General features: G+C 49.0%; 1 protein-coding gene across 2 annotated transcripts in view; it reads left to right on the top strand.

Moving 5' to 3' along the window:
* The first annotated feature begins 104 nt into the window (after positions 1-104).
* The window catches only part of FAM114A2 (family with sequence similarity 114 member A2), a 165,530-nt gene continuing 146,369 nt past the window's right edge, over positions 105-19,265 (top strand). The window contains exon 1 of one of the 2 annotated variants that reach the window (XM_063928353.1): positions 105-193. The gene's annotated coding sequence lies outside the window, so the exon portion shown is untranslated. The other variant, XM_063928354.1, reaches the window with a different exon arrangement.

Below are 19,265 nucleotides of genomic sequence, written 5' to 3'. Positions count from 1 at the left end.
ATCATCGTCTCCCGTCCGGATCTGCAGCAACACAACAGCCGCGGTCAGTAACTCCGGCCGGAAACGCTCAACAGCTGACAGATCACTTCCGGGTGCCCGGGCTGCCGCTGCTGTCGGGAGCTGTCAGTGACGTGGCGGCGACGGGGGACATGCATCCTGCGTGACGTCATCAGCACGGGAACCTCCGACCCAGGTAACGTCACGTAGAGCGCGGGGACCCCGGATACCGCACAGCACGGGACCCTTGTGATCCGACTCACTGCGCCATATGCTGCGTGCGGGACTGGTCCGTGTCACTGCGCCTTACCCCGCATTAGTTATTTGTGTATACTATGAATACAGCGCTGTGTAATGCCATGTAACTACCTGCTCACCCTTGCTTAAGTAATGTGCTGGGGACACACCTGACGATGTGAAACGACGCGATGGTCGTCCCGATTTCCCCTCAACTCCCGGTCAAATTGTATAGCACGTACACACAGTGCAACCCTACACCGAGTACACACACTAGGTGACATTTTAAACGAATTTGCAAATAACGACCATTTGTTATGACAAATTCTTAAAATTGCCGATTGCTAGCGACATTCTCTGTACATACAGCACAATGTAAAAAATGTCACTAGCGACTAGGACCATCCCGTGCAGTGTGTACGCTGCCAACGACAGACAAATTTGTTTAGGCTGAAACCCAGTGCCGGCCCTAACCAATATGATGCCCTAGGCAAGATTTTGGCTGGTGCCCCCTAGCACCACCGCTAGTTCCGCCTCTGACCCTGCACCCCTTTCCCAGCACTATCACCCCCCACCCATAGCAGTCCTTTTTTTTTGTTTTCCTACCCACTGTATTTTAAATAAGAACAGTGTGCACATTCGGCGCACAGTCCAAAAAGGTATGTGTTTTTGCTGGCAAGGGGCATGGCCACACAATAGTACCCAATTCAATGTATGCCTCACAGTAGTGCAACTTTATTCACTATTTATAATGTGATAGGGTCCCTTATTCACATTACATCACACAGTAGTACCACTTTACCTTATATACGTTACTCCTCACAGTAGTGCCCCTCATTCACATAACATCATACTGAATTGCTCCTTATTCACATTACACCACACGATATTGCTCTTTATTCTCATTACACCACACCATATTGCTCTTTATTCTCATTACACCACACCATATTGCTACTTATTCACATTACACCACACCATATTGCTCTTTATTCACATTAGACCACACAGTAGTGGCCTTTCTATACATTACGCCACACAGTAGAGCACCTTATACACATAATGCCACACATTGCTAATGCATTTATACACATAATACCTCACAGTAATGCCCCTTACACATATGACACACATTATTAATACCCTTATACACATAATTTCTCTTACACATATGCCACACATTGTTAATGCCCTTATACACATAATGACACATATATTTCATGGCGTGAGTCAACTGGCAGCTCTGCTAACGTCGGGTGCCTATTTTTTATGAAATGCATCTTATTTGCATTGCTATGTGGCTAGGATGCACAAGCAGCTTCTGCTGATTAAAATGATATGCAGCATGTCTATATACTGTGTACAACTGTGGCTGTATCTGCATACGAAATGCTACACACAGAATATAGGCATGCCGCATATAATTTTAATCAGCAGTAGCTGCTTGTGCCCCTAGGCATGCCAGATGCCCTAGGCAATTGCCTAGTTTGCCTATGATTAGGGCCGGCTCTGCTGAAACCCAACAATTTGGTAGTATCAAATGACTCGTGTATATCGTTTGGTCATTTGTAAACACACTCAGGAGTTCAAGGGAAATAGTTACCGACATCGTATCGTTTGCATGTCATCTAGTGTGTACCCAGCTTTAAGGACCTTGCTAGCAATGTCTTCCATCAACCCTGCATGCAAGGCTGACGGAGGATGTCTCTGACGGCGCGCGGGAGCACACATAGGTGGTCATTCCGAGTTGTTCGCTCGTTGCCGATTTTCGATATACTGCGATTAGTCGCTTACTGCGCATGCGCAAGGTTCGCAGTGCGCATGCGGTTAGTTATTTTACACAAAAGTTAGGTATTTTACTCGCGGCATAACGAGGATTTTTCATCGTTCTGGTGATCGTACTGTGATTGACAGGAAGTGGGTGTTTCTGGGCGGAAACTGGCCGTTTTCTGGGCGTGTGTGAAAAAATGCTGGCGTTTGTGGGAAAAACGCGGGAGTTTCTGAAGAAACGGGGGAGTGACTGGGCGAACGCTGGGTGTGTTTGTGACGTCAAACCAGGAACGAAACTGACTGAACTGATCGCAATGGCTGAGTAAGTCTGGAGCTACTCAGAAACTGCTAAGAAATTTCTATTCGCAATTCTGCGAATCTTTCGTTCGCAATTCTGCTAAGCTAAGATACACTCCCAGAGGGCGGCGGCTTAGCGTGTGCAATGCTGCTAAAAGCAGCTAGCAAGCGAACAACTCGGAATGACCACGATAGTTAGCAACATATTGCGTACACACAGGACGATTTAAATGATGTCATTCCGAACCGTCTGAATTGGGTACAATATCATCTAGTGTGTACCTGCTGTGTGTGTGTGTATAATAAGTATCCCTTATTCAAAATCCCACATTTTTGAGTCCCCTACTGAGATAATGACATAAATATTATATATATTATTTATAAATATATATATTTAAAGATAATATTTATAATACATATGTCATTATCTCAGTAGGGGACCAAAAATGTGTGACAGATGAGGAGATGCGACAGAAGACTCAGGGGAGCACGCAACAGTGAGTACACACTGGCTGATGTGGATGATTTGTTGATCCGATTCTGCTCAAAATGACAAATCATCTGAATTATTGCCTAGTGTGTACTTGGCTTACACTAATGCTGAGAACCAGGGGACACCCTTTATTTCTTCTGTCACTACTGTACATTTTTATGTTCATATTATACTTGACAAAATACACATATAGTTGCACAGTCTCATAAAAAGTGGCCTGAGTGCAGTGAGAGTAAGGGACATATTTACTCATTATTGGGTTTTAGAGCAATAATTAGAATTTTTGCAGCAATAAGAAATTAACATTCACTCAAATGTACTAAAAATCACACATTGGGCCGGATGTAATGGCTTGCGAGACGGACGGAGCACCGAGACTCCGGCCGAACTCGTACGTTTATTTTAAAGCAGCAATCGTTTACAAGGCAAAATCTGGAGATGGCGTTACCCATTAGGGGCAAACGCTTGGTAAATCTGACAGCTTTACAGCTCCCATAAAAAAGGGGTGCTGCTGTCAGAAATGCAGGGACATCAGCAGATATTGGCGATATCTGCTGCAGTCCCTCCATGGTATATTCAGGGGATACTTAATTTCTCTGACGTCTGGGCACTCCGTAAGGACCATGGGGAATACACGGGCTCCGCAGGAGACTGGGCACTCTAAAAAAAAGATTAGGTACTATCTGGTGTGCACTGGCTCCTCCCTCTATGCCCCTCCTCCAGACCTCAGTTAGATTTCTGTGCCCGGCCGAGCTGGATGCACACTAGGGGCTCTCCTGAGCTCCTAGAAAGAAAGTATATGTTAGGTTTTTTATTTTACAGTGAGACCTGCTGGCAACAGGCTCACTGCAACGAGGGACTAAGGGGAGAAGAAGCGAACCTACCTGCTTGCAGCTAGCTTGGGCTTCTTAGGCTCCTGGACACCATTAGCTCCAGAAGGATCGACCGCAGGACCCGTCCTTGGTGTTCGTTCCCGGAGCCGCGCCGCCGTCCCCCTTACAGAGCCAGAAGCATGAAGATGGTCCGGAAAATCGGCGGCAGAAGACTTCAGTCTTCACCAAGGTAGCGCACAGCACTGCAGCTGTGCGCCATTGCTCCTCATACACACTTCACACTCCGGTCACTGAGGGTGCAGGGCGCTGGGGGGGGGGGGGCGCCCTGAGCAGCAATAAAAACACCTTGGCTGGTAAAATAATCACAATATATAGCCCCAGAGGCTATATATGTGATAATTACCCCTGCCAGAATCCATAAAAAAGCGGGAGAAAAGTCCGCGAAAAAGGGGCGGAGCTATCTCCCTCGGCACACTGGCGCCATTTTCTCTTCACAGTGTAGCTGGAAGACAGCTCCCCAGGCTTTCCCCTGTAGTTTTCAGGCTCAAAGGGTTAAAAAGAGAGGGGGGGCACTAAATTTAGGCGCAATATTGTTTATACAAGCAGCTATTGGGTAAAATTCACTCAGTGATAGTGTTTATCCCTACATTATATAGCGCTCTGGTGTGTGCTGGCATACTCTCTCTCTGTCTCCCCAAAGGGCTGTGTGAGGTCCTGTCCTCAGTCAGAGCATTCCCTGTGTGTGTGCGGTGTGTCGGTACGGCTGTGTCGACATGTTGGATGAGGAGGCTTATGTGGAGGCGGAGCAGATGCCGATAAATGGGATGTCGCCCCCTGTGGGGCCGACACCAGAGTGGATGGATAGGTGGAAGGTATTAACCGACAGTGTCAACTCCTTACATAAAAGGCTGGATGACGTAACAGCTGTGGGACAACCGGCTTCTCAGCCCGCGCCTGCCCAGGCGTCTCAAAGGCCATCAGGGGCTCAAAAAACGCCCGTTACCTCAGATGGCAGACACAGATGTCGACACGGAGTCTGACTCCAGTGTCGACGAGGTTGAGACATATACACAATCCACTAGGAACATCCGTTGCATGATCTCGGCAATAAAAATTGTGTTACACATTTCTGACATTAACCCAAGTACCACATAAAAGGGGTTTTATGTTTGGGGAGAAAAAGCAGCCGGTGTTTTGTTCCCCCATCAGATGAGTGAATGAAGTGTGTAAAGAAGCGTGGGTTCCCCCGATAAGAAACTGGTAATTTAAAAAAAAATTACTGCTGGCGTACCCTTTCCCGCCAGAGGATAGGTCACGTTGGGAGATATCCCCTAGGGTGGATAAGGCGCTCACACGTTTGTCATAAAAGGTGGCACTGCCGTCTTAGGATACGGCCACTTTGAAGGAGCCTGCTGATAAAAAGCAGGAGGCTATCCTGAAGTCTGTATATACACACTCAGGTATTATACTGAGACCTGCAATTGCCTCAGCATGAATAGTGCTGCTGCAGCAGGGTCTGATACCCTGTCAGATAATATTAATACCCTAGACAGGGAGAATATGGTGCTAACATAGAGCATATTAAAGACGTAGTCTTATATATGAGGGATGCACAGAGGGATATTTGCCGGCTGGCGTCCAGAATTAATGCAAGGTCCACTCTGCCAGGAGGGTATTAGAGACCCGGCAGTGGACAGGTGATGTTGACTTTAAAAGGCACATGGAGATTATGCCTTATAAGGGTGAGGAATTGTTTGGGGATGGTTTCTGGGACCTTGTATCCACAGCAACAGCTGGGAAGAAAAATTTCTACCTCAGGTTTCCTCACACCCTAAGAAAGCACTGTATTATCGGGTACAGTCCTTTCGGCTACAGAAAAGCAAGGGGGCCAAAGGCGCTTCCTTTCTGCACAAGGGAAGAAGGAAAAAGCTGCACAGACAGCCAGTTCCCAGGATCAAAAATCCTCCCCCGCTTCCTCTGAGTCCACAGCATGACGCTGGGGCTCCACAGACAGGTGCGGTGGGGGTGCATCTCGGGAACTTCAGGGACCAGTGGGCTTGCCCACAGGTGAATCACTGGGTTCTGCAAGTAGTATCACAGGGATACAAGCTGGAGTTCGAGGCGACTCCCCCTCGCCGTTACCTCACATCAGCCTTGCCTGCTGCCCTCGGATATAGGGAGTTAGTACTGGCGGCGATTCACAAGCTGTTCTTCCAGCAGGTGAAATCAAGGTACCCCTCCTTCAACAAGGCCGGGGTTACTATTCCAAAAATGTTGTGGTACCGAAACCAGACGGTTCGGTGAGACCCATTCTAAAATTGAAATCCTTGAACACTTATATACGAAGGTTCAAGTTCAAAATGGAATCGCTCAGGGCAATTATTGCAAGCCTGGAGAATTTCAGGGTATCACTGGACATCAAGGATGCTTACCTGCATGTCCCTATTTACCCTCCTCACCAGGAGTACCTCAAAATTGTGGTACAGAATTGTCATTACCAATTCCAGACGTTGCCGTTGGTCTGTCCCCGGCACCGAGGGTATTTACCAAGGTAATGGCCGAAAGAATTATCCAGTACTTGGACAATCTCCTTATAAAGGCGAGGTCCAGGGAGCAGTTGTTTGTCAGAGTAGCACTATCTCGGGAAGTGCTACAACAGCACGGCTGGTTTCTGAATATTCCAAAGTCGCAGCTGGTTCCTACGACGCATCTACTGTTCCTGGAGATGGTTCTGGACACAGAACAGAAAAAAGTGTTTCTCCCACAGGAGAAAGCTAAGGAGCTGTCATCTCTAGTCAGAGGCCTCCTGAAACCAAAACAGGTGTCGGTGCATCACTGCACGCGAGTCCTGGAAAAAATGGTAGCTTCCTACGAAGCAGTTCAATTCGGCAGGTTCCATGCAAGAACTTTTCAGTGGGACCTCTTGGACGGGATCGCATCTTCAGATGCATCGGCTGATAACCCTGTCTCCAAGGACCAGGGTGTCTCTGCTGTGGTGGCTGCAGAGTGCTCATCTTCTAGAGGGCCGCAGATTCGGCATACAGGACTGGGTCCTGGTGATCACGGATGCCAGCCTTCGAGGCTGGGGGGCAGTCACACAAGGAAAATTTTTTCCAAGGACTTTGGTCAAGTCAGGAGTCGTCCCTACACATAAATATTCTGGAACTGAGGGCCATTTACAATGCCCTAAGTCAGGCAAGACCTCTGCTTCAAAACCAGCCGGTACTGATCCAATCGGACAACATCACGGCAGTCGCCCATGTAAACCGACAGGGCGGCACAGGAAGCAGGATGGCGTGGCAGAAGCAACAAGGATTCTCCGATGGGCGGAAAATCACGTCTTAGCACTGTCAGCAGTGTTCATTCCGGGAGTGGACAACTGGGAAGCAGACTTCCTCAGCAGACACGACCTACACCCGGGAGAGTGGGGACTTCATCCAGAAGTCTTCAAACTGTTGGTAAACCGTTGGGAAAGGCCACAGGTGGACATGATGGCGTCCCGCCTCAACAAAAAGCTAAAGAGATATTGCGCCAGGTCAAGGGACCCTCAGGCGATAGCTGTGGACGCTCTAGTGACACCGTGGGTGTACCAGTCGGTTTATGTGTTCCCTCCTCTGCCTCTCATACCAAAGGTACTGAGAATAATAAGAAGGCGAGGAGTAAGAACGATACTCGTGGTTCCGGATTGGCCAAGAAGAGCTTGGTACCCAGAACTTCAAGAAATGATATCAGAGGACCCATGGCCTCTACCGCTCAGACAGGATCTGTTACAGCTGGGGCCCTGTCTGTTCCAAGACTTCCCGCGGCTGCGTTTGACGGCATGGCGGTTGAATTCCGGATCCTAAAGGAAAAGGGCATTCCGGAGGAAGTCATTCCTACGCTGATAAAAGCCAGGAAAGAAGTAACTGCAAACCATTATCACCGTATTTGGCGAAAATATGTTGCGTGGTGTGAGGCCAGGAAGGCCCCTACAGAGGAATTTCAGCTGGGTCGTTTTCTGCACTTCCTACAGTCGGGAGTGACTATTGGCCTAAAAATTGGGTTCCATTAAGGTCCAGATTTCGGCTCTGTCGATTTTCTTCCAGAAAGAACTGGCTTCACTGCCTGAAGTTCAGACATTTGTAAAGGGAGTGCTACATATTCAGCCTCCTTTGGCACCTTGGGATCTCAACGTGGTGTTGAGTTTCCTGAAATCACATTGGTTTGAGCCACTTAAAACTGTGGATCTGAAATATCTCACGTGGAAAAAAGTGGTCATGTTATTGGCCTTGGCTTCGGCCAGGCGTGTGTCAGAATTGGCGGCTATGTCATTTAAATGCCCTTCTCTGATTTTCCATATGGATAGGGCAGAATTGAGGACTCGTCCCCAGTTTCTCCCTAAGGTGGTATCAGCTTTTCACTTGAACCAACCTATTGTAGTGCCTGCGGCTACTAGGGGCTTGGAAGATTCCAAGTTACTGGACGTAGTCAGGGCCTTGAAAATTTATGTTTCCAGGACGGCTGGAGTCAGGAAAACTGACTCGCTTTTTATCCTGTAGGCACCCAACAAACTAGGTGCTCCTGCTTCTGAGCAGACTATTGCTCGCTGGATTTGTAGCACAATTCAGCTGGCGCATTCTGCGGCTGGATTGCCGCATCCTAAATCAGTAAAAGCCCATTCCACAAGGAAAGTGGGCTCATCTTGGGCGGCTGCCCGGGGGGTCTCGGCTTTGCAACTTTGCCGAGCTGCAACTTGGTCAGGGGCAAACACGTTTGCTAAATTCTACAAATTTGATACCCTGGCTGAGGAGGACCTTGAGTTCTCTCATTCGGTGCTGCAGAGTCATCCGCACTCTCCCGCCCGTTTGGGAGCTTTGGTATAATCCCCATGGTCCTTACGGAGTTCCCAGCATCCACTAGGACGTCAGAGAAAATAAGATTTTACTCACCGGTAAATCTATTTCTCGTAGTCCGTAGTGGATGCTGGGCGCCCATCCCAAGTGCGGATTGTCTGCAATACTTGTATATAGTTATTGCTTAACTAAAGGGTTATTGTTGAGCCATCTGTTGAGAGGCTCAGTTATATTTCATACTGTTAACTGGGTATAGTATCACGAGTTATACGGTGTGATTGGTGTGGCTGGTATGAGTCTTACCCGGGATTCAAAATCCTTCCTTATTTTGTCAGCTCTTCCGGGCACAGTATCCTAACTGAGGTCTGGAGGAGGGGCATAGAGGGAGGAGCCAGTGCACACCAGATAGTACCTAATCTTTCTTTTAGAGTGCACAGTCTCCTGCGGAGCCCGTCTATTCCCCATGGTCCTTACGGAGTGCCCAGCATCCACTACGAACTACGAGAAATAGATTTACCGGTGAGTAAAATCTTATTATTTTTGGATATCCTGCAAATATTATTTGATAAATACTCCCTTAAAGGTACTGCATTCACCCTATATTTGGAGGTTAAGGAGTAGCAAATACACCAACCGAAATGTATCAGATTCTATGTTTTAGTCAGTAAAGGCACCCACAGGAAGTTACTTACAGTATGTGCCTATAACTTCTATAGTGACACTCTTATTATACAGCTGTGAAAAGAGCATATTTGTCATTCCCATCAGTCCCTGCACCATTGACACTATTACAGATGGAATTTGGTTTTCTCTTACGTCCTAGAGGATGCTGGGGACTCCAAAAGGACCATGGGGTATAGACTGGATCCGCAGGAGCTTGCGCACACTAAAAAGACTTTGACTGGGTGTGAACTGGCTCCTCCCTCTATGCCCCTCCTCCAGACCTCAGTTAGACTTTGTGCCCAGGAGTGACTGGACACACACTAGGGGAGCTCTACTGAGTTTCTCTAGAAAATACTTTTGTTAGGTTTTTTATTTTCAGGGAGACCTGCTCCCTGTATCGTGGGACTGAGGGGAGAGAAGTCAGACCTACTTCTGCTTAGTTAAGGGCTCTGCTTCAAAGGGTACTGGACACCATTAGCTCCAGAGGGTTCGATCACTTGGTTCGCCTAGCTGCTTGTTCCCGGAGCCGCGCCGTCACCCCCCTCACAGAAGCCAGAAGAAAGAAGCCGGGTGAGTATGAGAAGATCCGAAGACATCAGACGGCAGAAGACTTCAGTAACGAGGTAGCAGCGCTGCGCTCCATGCTCCCACACACTAAACCAACGGCACTTGCGGGTGCAGGGCGCTGGGGGGGGGGGGAGCACCCTGGGCAGCATGTTACTGGGGTCATTGTGAGCTGGCAGACAGGCATATTCGGTGCCCGGGCACCGTTTTTTCATACCCCCGCCTGCATAGGATATTTGAATTTTTGCGGGACTGAAGCGCGCCGGGAAGGGGCGGGGCTTAGCCGCACAGCTCACCAGCGCCATTTTCTCTCATTCACAGCCGCTGCATGAGACGCTGGCCCGGGACCTCCAGGCTCCATTCAAGTAAAAGGGAGCAAAACGGGGAGGGGGGGGGGGGGGGCGGGGGGCACAGATAAATTGGTGCTTGTTTAAAATTAAGGGCAGCGCTATCATCATATATTATATTGGTGTGATATATGGGCTCTGGGGTGTGAGGCCAGGAATGCTCCTACGGAAGAATTCCATCTGGGCTGTTTCCTTCACTTCCTACAAACTGGAGTGGATTTGGGCCTTAAATTAGGCACCATTAAGGTCCAGATTTCGGCCCTATCCATTTTCTTTCAAAAAGAATTGGCTTCTCTCCCAGAAGTTCAGACTATTGTTAAGGGAGTACTGCATATTCAGCCTCCGTTTGTGCCTCCGGTGGCGCCTTGGGACTTTAATGTGGTCTTGGACTTCCTAAAGTCACACTGGTTTGAACCACTTCAAACGGTGGAGTTGAAATATCTCACTTGGAAGGTGGTCATGTTATTAGCCCTGGCTTTGGCTAGGCGAGTGTCGGAATTAGTGGCTTTATCACATAAAAGCCCCTATCTGGTTTTCCATATGGATAGAGCGGAATTGCGGACACGTCCTCAGTTCCTGCCAAAAGTGGTTTCATCCTTTCATATAAACCAACCTATTGTGGTGCCTGTGGCTACACGGGACTTAGAGGATTCCGAGTCCCTTGATGTGGTCAGGGCTTTGAAAATTTATGTAGCCAGGACGGCTAGAGTCGGAAAAACAGAAGCACTGTTTGTTCTGTATGCAGCCAACAAGCTTGGCGGCCCTGCTTCAAAGCAGACTCTTGCTCGCTGGATCTGTAACACGATTCAGCAAGCGCATTCTACGGCTGGTTTGCCGTTACCAAAATCGGTCAAGGCCCATTCCACTAGGAAAGTGGGCTCTTCTTGGGCGGCTGCCCGAGGGGTCTCGGCACTACAGCTGTGTCGAGCTGCTACTTGGTCGGGTACAAACACCTTTGCAAAATTCTATAAGTTTGATACCCTGGCTGAGGAGGACCTCATGTTTGCTCAATCGGTGCTGCAGAGTCATCCGCACTCTCCCGCCTGTTTGGGAGCTTTGGTATAATCCCCATGGTCCTTACGGAGTCCCCAGCATCCTCTAGGACGTTAGAGAAAATAAGATTTTACTTACCGGTAAATCTATTTCTCGTAGTCCGTAGAGGATGCTGGGCGCCCGTCCCAAGTGCGGACTTCTTCTGCAATACTTGTATATAGTTATTGCTTAACTAAGGGTTATGTTATTGTTGCATCGGGCGTGAACTGATGCTATTTTATTGTCCTACTGTTTACTGGATTGTTATCACAAGTTATACGGTGTGATTGGTGTGGCTGGTATGAATCTTGCCCTTGGATTAACAAAAATCCTTTCCTCGTACTGTCCATCTCCTCTGGGCACAGTTCTCTAACTGAGGTCTGGAGGAGGGGCATAGAGGGAGGAGCCAGTGCACACCAGGAACTAAATTCTTTCTTAAAGTGCCCATGTCTCCTGCGGAGCCCGTCTCTCCCATGGTCCTTACGGAGTTCCCCAGCATCCTCTATGGACTACGAGAAATAGATTTACCGGTAAGTAAAATCTTATTTTCTCTCATTCACAGCCGCTGCATGAGACGCTGGCCCGGGACCTCCAGGCTCCATTCAAGTAAAAGGGAGCAAAACGGGGGGGGGGGGCACAGATAAATTGGTGCTTGTTTAAAATTAAGGGCAGCGCTATCATCATATATTATATTTGTGTGATATACGGGCTCTGGGGTGTGAGCTGGCATACTCCCTCTGTGTTTCCCTCTCCGGGCTTCCCTGTGGGTCTGTCCCCTGGTTTGGGCAGTGTGTGTGTTGGTGTGTCGGTACTACGTGTTGGCATGTCTGAGGCTGAGTGTTCCTCCCCGGAGGAGGTTACTGGGGGCGCAGAAAAGGGGCTGGAAATGGCTCTGTCGGCACAGCCGACACCTGATTTGGTTACTATGTTAAGTACACTTAATGCAAATGTGGCCTCATTGTCTAAGAGGTTGGATAAATCTGAGTCTCAGACACAAGTATGGAGGAAATCTATGGAGGATGCTTTGACTCAGGTGCAAACCCCTTCAGGGTCACAAAAGCGTTCGTTTACCCAGATGGTAGATACGGATACCGACACGGATTCTAATTCCGATGTCGATTTCATTGAGGCTACTTTACACCCAAGGCTAGTTAAGAGTATTCAGTACATGATTGTGGCTATTAAAGATGTTTTACGTATCTTTGACGAACCTGCGGTGCAGGAAACAAGGATTTGTTTATTTGAGGGGAAAAGACCTGAGGTGAAGTTTCCCCCCTCTCATGAAATGAATGCTCTTTGTGAAAAGGCTTGGGAGTCACCAGACAAGAGATGGCAGATTCCCAAGAGAATTTTCATGGTGTATCCTTTCCCCTCTGATGACAGGGAAAAATGGGAGTCGTCTCCGAATGTCGACAAGGCTCTATCCCGTTTGTCTAAGAAGGTGGCACTTCCGTCCACTGACACGGCAGCTCTCAAGGATCCGGCGGATCGCAAGTGGGAAACGTCTTTGAAGGCCATTTTCGTTAATACGGGTGCATTGCTCAGACCTGCTGTGGCGTCGGTATGGGCGAGTAGTGCTATTGCTAAATGGGCTGATAATTTAGCTTCTGATATGGATACCCTTGATAAAGATAATATTCTTTTAAATCTTGGTTATATCAAGGACGCTGCAGATTACCTGAAGGATGCGGCGAGGGATGTTGGTCTCTTGGGATCAAGAGGCAATGCCATGGCGGTCTCGGCCAGGAGGGCGCTGTGGATCTATCAATGGAATGCTGATGCCGACTCCAAGAAAAATATGGAAGCTCTTCCCTTCAAAGGTAGTGTCTTGTTTGGTGACGGCCTGGCTGACCTGGTGTCTACCGCAACTGCGGGTAAGTCATCTTTTCTTCCTTATGTTCCCACACAACAGAAAAAGGCACCCCATCAGCAGATGCAGTCCTTTCGACCCAATAAATACAAGCGAGGAAAAGGCTCGTCCTTCCTCGCTTCAAAGGGTAGAGGAAGGGGAAGGAAGTCGCCTGCAGTGTCAGGTGCCCCGGACCAAAAGTCCTCCCCCGCCTCTACCAAGTCCACCGCATGACGCTGGGGCTCCCCTGCGGGAGTCCGGGCCGGTGGGAGGCCGTCTACAGATCTTCAGTCAGGTCTGGGTTCAATCAGGCCTGACAATAGTGTCTCAGGGAGACAAGCTGGAGTTTCAGGAGATGCCCCCTCACCGCTTTTTCATTTCGTACTTGCCAGTGTCTCTTCCGGAAAGAGATGTGGTAAATGCTGCGATACAAAAGTTGTTTCAACAGAGGGTCATTGTTCCCGTTTCCCCGTCCCAACGGGGGGAGGGGTTCTATTCGAGCCTCTTTGTCGTACCGAAGCCGGACGGTTCGTCAGACCGATTCTGAACCTAAAATCCCTCAATCCATACTTGAAAGTTTTCAAGTTCAAGATGGAATCTCTTCGAGCTGTGATCTCCAGCCTAGAAGGGGGGGATTTTATGGCGTCAGTCGACATAAAGGATGCCTACTTACACGTCCCGATATATCCTACGCATCAGGCCTTCCTGAGATTTGCAGTGCAGGATTGTCATTACCAATTTCAGACGTTGCTGTTTGGGCTTTCCACGGCCCCGAAGGTTTTCACCAAGGTCATGGCAGAAATGATGGTTCGCCTTTACAAGCAAGGGGGTTACAATTATCCCGTACTTGGACTATCTCCTGATAAAGGCAAGGTCCAAGGAACAGTTGTTAAGAAATGTGGATCTGTCTCTGTCGGTTCTGCGACAACACGGTTGGGTTCTAAATTTGCCGAAGTCTCAGTTGATCCCGGCCACTCGGCTGCCCTTTCTGGGCATGATTCTAGACAAAGAGTTACAGAGAGTGTTTCTTCCAGAAGACCGAGCTCTGGAAATACAGACAATGGTCAGGGAGCTTCTGAGACCGACAAGTGTGTCGATTCATCAATGTACTCGGGTTCTGGGGAAGATGGTTGCGGCTTACGAAGCTATTCCGTTTGGCAGGTTTCATGCCCAGGTGTTTCAGTGGGATCTGCTGAACAAATGGTCTGGGTCTCACCTGCACATGCACCGGGAAAATAAGTCTATCTTCCAGGGCCAGGATTTCTCTCCTGTGGTGGCTACAAAGCTCTCACCTTCTAGAGGGACGCCGATTCGGAATCCAGGACTGGGTCCTGCTGACAACAGATGCAAGTCTCCGAGGCTGGGGCGCAGTCACGCAAGGAAGAAATTTCCAGGGAAAATGGTAAACCAGGAATCTTGTCTCCACATAAATGTTCTCGAGTTAAGAGCCATTTACAACGGCCTGCTACAAGCAAAGAGCCTTCTTCAGGGTCGTCCTGTCCTGATCCAGTCGGACAACATAACAGCGGTGGCGTACGTAAACCGCCAAGGTGGAACAAGGAGCAGGGCAGCTATGGCGGAGGCCACAAGAATTCTTCGCTGGGCGGAACAGCACATGAGCGCTCTGTCAGCAGTATTCCTCCCGGGCGTGGACAACTGGGAAGCAGACTTCCTCAGCAGACACGATCTCCATCCGGGAGAGTGGGCTCTTCACTAAGAGGTATTTGCAGAAGTGACGGGGCGTTGGGGAATTCCTCTGATAGACATGATGGCGTCTCGCCTCAACAAGAAGCTTCCGAGGTATTGTTCCAGGTCAAGAGACCCCCAAGCCAGTGCAGTGGACGCCCTGGTAACTCCGTGGGTGTTTCAGTCGGTATATGTGTTCCCACCGCTTCCTCTCATTCCGAAGGTGTTGGGGATCATACGACGAACAAGGGTTCAGGCGATTCTCGTCGTTCCAGACTGGCCATGCAGGGCCTAGTATCCGGATCTTCGGGAATTGCTTGTGCAAGATCCTTGGCCACTTCCTCTAAGAGAGGACTTGTTACTGCAGGGGCCCTGCGTGTTTCCGGACTTACCGCGGCTGCGTTTGACCGCGTGGAAGTTGAGCGCCAAATCTTAGCTCGAAAAGGTATTCCTGGGGAGGTCATCCCCACTCTTCTTAAGGCTAGGAAGGAGGTTACGGCGAAACATTATCACCGTATTTGGAGAAAGTATGTTTCGTGGTGTGAAACCAAAGCTGCTCCTGCGGAGGAATTTCACTTGGGTCGGTTTCTCCATTTTTTGCAGGCAGGCGTCGATGCAGGCCTGAAATTGGGTTCCATCAAAGTGCAGATTTCGGCTTTATCTATTTTCTTTCAAAAGGAATTGGCCGTCCTTCCAGAGGTTCAGACTTTCGTGAAGGGAGTGCTGCATATCCATCCTCCATTTCTCTATCGTCCTAGTGGATGCTGGGGTTCCTGAAAGGACCATGGGGAATAGCGGCTCCGCAGGAGACAGGGCACAAAAGTAAAGCTTTCCGATCAGGTGGTGTGCACTGGCTCCTCCCCCTATGACCCTCCTCCAAGCCAGTTAGATTTTTGTGCCCGGCCGAGAAGGGTGCAATCTAGGTGGCTCTCCTAAAGAGCTGCTTAGAAAAGTTTAGCTTAGGTTTTTTATTTTACAGTGAGTCCTGCTGGCAACAGGATCACTGCAACGAGGGACTTAGGGGAGAAGAAGTGAACTCACCTGCGTGCAGGATGGATTGGCTTCTTGGCTACTGGACATCAGCTCCAGAGGGACGATCACAGGTACAGCCTGGATGGTCACCGGAGCCTTGCCGCCGGCCCCCTTGCAGATGCTGAAGTAAGAAGAGGTCCAGAATCGGCGGCAGAAGACTCCTCAGTCTTCTAAAGGTAGCGCACAGCACTGCAGCTGTGCGCCATTTTCCTCTCAGCACACTTCACACGGCAGTCACTGAGGGTGCAGGGCGCTGGGAGGGGGGCGCCCTGGGAGGCAAATGAATACCTATTTTGGCTAAAAATACCTCACATATAGCCTCCGGAGGCTATATGGAGATATTTAACCCCTGCCAGAATCCGTTAAGAGCGGGAGACGAGGCCGCCGAAAAAGGGGCGGGGCCTATCTCCTCAGCACACAGCGCCATTTTCCCTCACAGAAAGGCTGGAGGGAAGGCTCCCAGGCTCTCCCCTGCACTGCACTACAGAAACAGGGTTAAAACAGAGAGGGGGGGCACTAATTTGGCGTTAGAAATATATAAAAAAGATGCTATAAGGGAAAACACTTATATAAGGTTGTCCCTATATAATTATAGCGTTTTTGGTGTGTGCTGGTAAACTCTCCCTCTGTCTCTCCAAAGGGCTAGTGGGTCCTGTCCTCTATCAGAGCATTCCCTGTGTGTGTGCTGTGTGTCGGTACGTGTGTGTCGACATGTATGAGGACGATGTTGGTGAGGAGGCGGAGCAATTGCCTGTAATGGTGATGTCACTCTCTAGGGAGTCGACACCGGAATGGATGGCTTATTTAGGGAATTACGTGATAATGTCAACACGCTGCAAGGTCGGTTGACGACATGAGACGGCCGACAAACAATTAGTACCGGTCCAGACGTCTCAAAAACACCGTCAGGGGTTTTAAAACGCCCGTTTACTTTAGTCGGTCGACACAGACACAGACAGGGACACTGAATCCAGTGTCGACGGTGAATAAACAAACGTATTCCTTATTAGGGCCACACGTTAAAGGCAATGAAGGAGGTGTTACATATTTCTGATACTACAAGTACCACAAAAGAGGGTATTATGTGGGATGTGAAAAAACTACCGTAGTTTTTCCTGAATCAGATAAATTAAATAAAGTGTGTGATGATGCGTGGGTTCCCCCCGATAGAAAATTATGGGCGGTATACCCTTTCCCGCCAGAAGTTAGGGCGCGTTGGGAAACACCCCTTAGGGTGGATAAGGCGCTCACACGCTTATCAAAACTAGTGGCGGTACCGTCTATAGATAGGGCCGTCCTCAAGGACCAGCTGACAGGAGGCTGGAAAATATCATAAAAAGTATATACACACATACTGGTGTTATACTGCGACCAGCGATCGCCTCAGCCTGGATGTGCAGAGCTGGGGTGGCTTGGTCGGATTCCCTGACTAAAAATATTGATACCCTTGACAGGGACAGTATTTTATTGACTATAGAGCATTTAAAGGATGCATTTCTATATATGCGAGATGCACAGAGGGATATTTGCACTCTGGCATCAAGAGTAAATGCGATGTCCATATCTGCCAGAAGATGTTATGGACACGACAGTGGTCAGGTGATGCAGATTCCAAACGGCACAAAGGTGTATTGCCGTATAAAGGAAGAGGAGTTATTTGGGGTCGGTCCATCGGACCTGGTGGCCACGGCAACTGCTGGAAAATCCGCCGTTTTTACCCTAAGTCACATCTCTGCAGAAAAAGACACCGTCTTTTCAGCCTCAGTCCTTTCGTCCCTATAAGATCATATCTGCCCAGGGATAGAGGTAAGGGAAGAAGACTGCAGCAGGCAGCCCATTCCCAGGAACAGAAGCGTTCCACCGCTTCTGACAAGTTCTCAGCATGGCGCTGAGACCGTACAGGACCCCTGGATCCTACAAGTAGTATCCCAGGGGTACAGATTGGAATGTCGAGACGTTTCCCCTTCGCAGGCTCCTGAAGTCTGTTTTACCAAGGTCTCCCTCCGACAAGGAGGCAGTATGGGAAAAAATTCACAAGCTGTATTCCCAGCAGGTGATAATTAAATTACCCCTCCTACTACAAGAAAAGGGGTATTATTCCACACTATATTGTGGTACTGAAGCCAGAAGGCTAGGTGAGACTTATTCTAAAAAATTTTTTGAACACTTACAAAGGTTCAAATCAAGATGGAGTCACTCAGAGCAGTGATAACGAACCAGGAAGAAGGGGACTATATAGTGTCCCGGGACATCAGGGATGCTTACCTCTATGTCCCAAATTTGCCCTTCTCACTAAGGGTACCTCAGGTTCGTGGTGCAGAACTGTCACTATCAGTTTCAGACGCTGCCGTTTGGATTGTCCACGGCACCCCGGGTCTTTACCAAGGTAATGGCCGAAATGATGATTCTTCTTCGAAGAAAAGGCGTCTTAATTATCCCTTACTTGGACGATCTCCTGATAAGGGCATAGTCCAGGGAACAGTTGGAGGTCGGAGTAGCACTATCTCGGATACTGCTACAACAGCACGGGTGGATTCTAAATATTCCAAAATCGCAGCTGATCCCGACGACACGTCTGCTGTGCCTAGGGATGATTCTGGACACAGTCCAGAAAAAGGTGTTTCTCCCGGAAGAGAAAGCCAGGGAGTTATCCGAGCTAGTCAGGAACCTCCTAAAAACAGTGCATCATTGCACAAGGGTCCTGGTAAAAATGGTGGCTTCCTACGAAGCAATTCCATTCGGCAGATTTCACGCAAGAACTTTTCAGTGGGATCTGCTGGACAAATGGTCCGGATCGCATCTTCAGATGCATCAGCGGATAACCCTATATCCAAGGACAAGGGTGTCTCTCCTGTGGTGGTTATAGAGTGCTCATCTTCTAGAGGGCCGCAGATTCGGCATTCAGGATTGGATGCTGGTGACCACGGAGCCCAGCCCGAGAGGCTGGGGAGCAGTCACACAAGGAAAAAATTTCCAGGGAGTGTGATCAAGTCTGGAGACTTTTCTCCACATAAATATACTGGAGCTAAGGGTAAATTTATAATGCTCTAAGCTTAGCAAGACCTCTGCTTCAAGGTCAGCCGGTATTGATCCAGTGGGAAAAACATCACGGCAGTCGCCCACGTAAACAGACAGGGCGACACAAGAAGCAGGAGGGCAATGGCAAAAACTGCAAGGACTTTTCGCTGGGCGGAAAATCATGTGATAGCACTGTCAGCAGTGTTTCATCCCGGGAATGGAAACTGGGAAGCAGACTTCCTCAGCAGGCACGACCTCCACCCGGGAGAGTGGAAACTTCATCGGGAAGTTTTTTCCACATGATTGTAAACCGTTGGGAAATACCAAAGGTGGACATGATGGCGTCCCGTCTGAACAAAAAACGGGACAGGTATTGCGCCAGGTCAAGAGACCCTCAGGCAATAGCTGTGGACGTTCTGGTAACACCGTGGGTGTACCAGTCGGTGTATGTGTTCCCTCCTCTGCTTCTCATACCTAAGGTGCTGAGAATTATAAGACGTAGAGGAGTAAGAACTATACTCATGGCTCCGGATTGGCCAAGAAGGACTTGGTACCCGGAACTTCAAGAGATGCTTACAGAGGTCTTATGGCCTCTGCCGCTAAGAAGGGACTTGC

This window comes from Pseudophryne corroboree, chromosome 6 (assembly GCF_028390025.1).
Source record: "Pseudophryne corroboree isolate aPseCor3 chromosome 6, aPseCor3.hap2, whole genome shotgun sequence".
Lineage (NCBI taxonomy): Eukaryota > Metazoa > Chordata > Amphibia > Anura > Myobatrachidae > Pseudophryne > Pseudophryne corroboree.
Note: the sequence above shows the minus strand (reverse complement) of the source record. Positions and strands in the feature narration are given on the sequence as shown.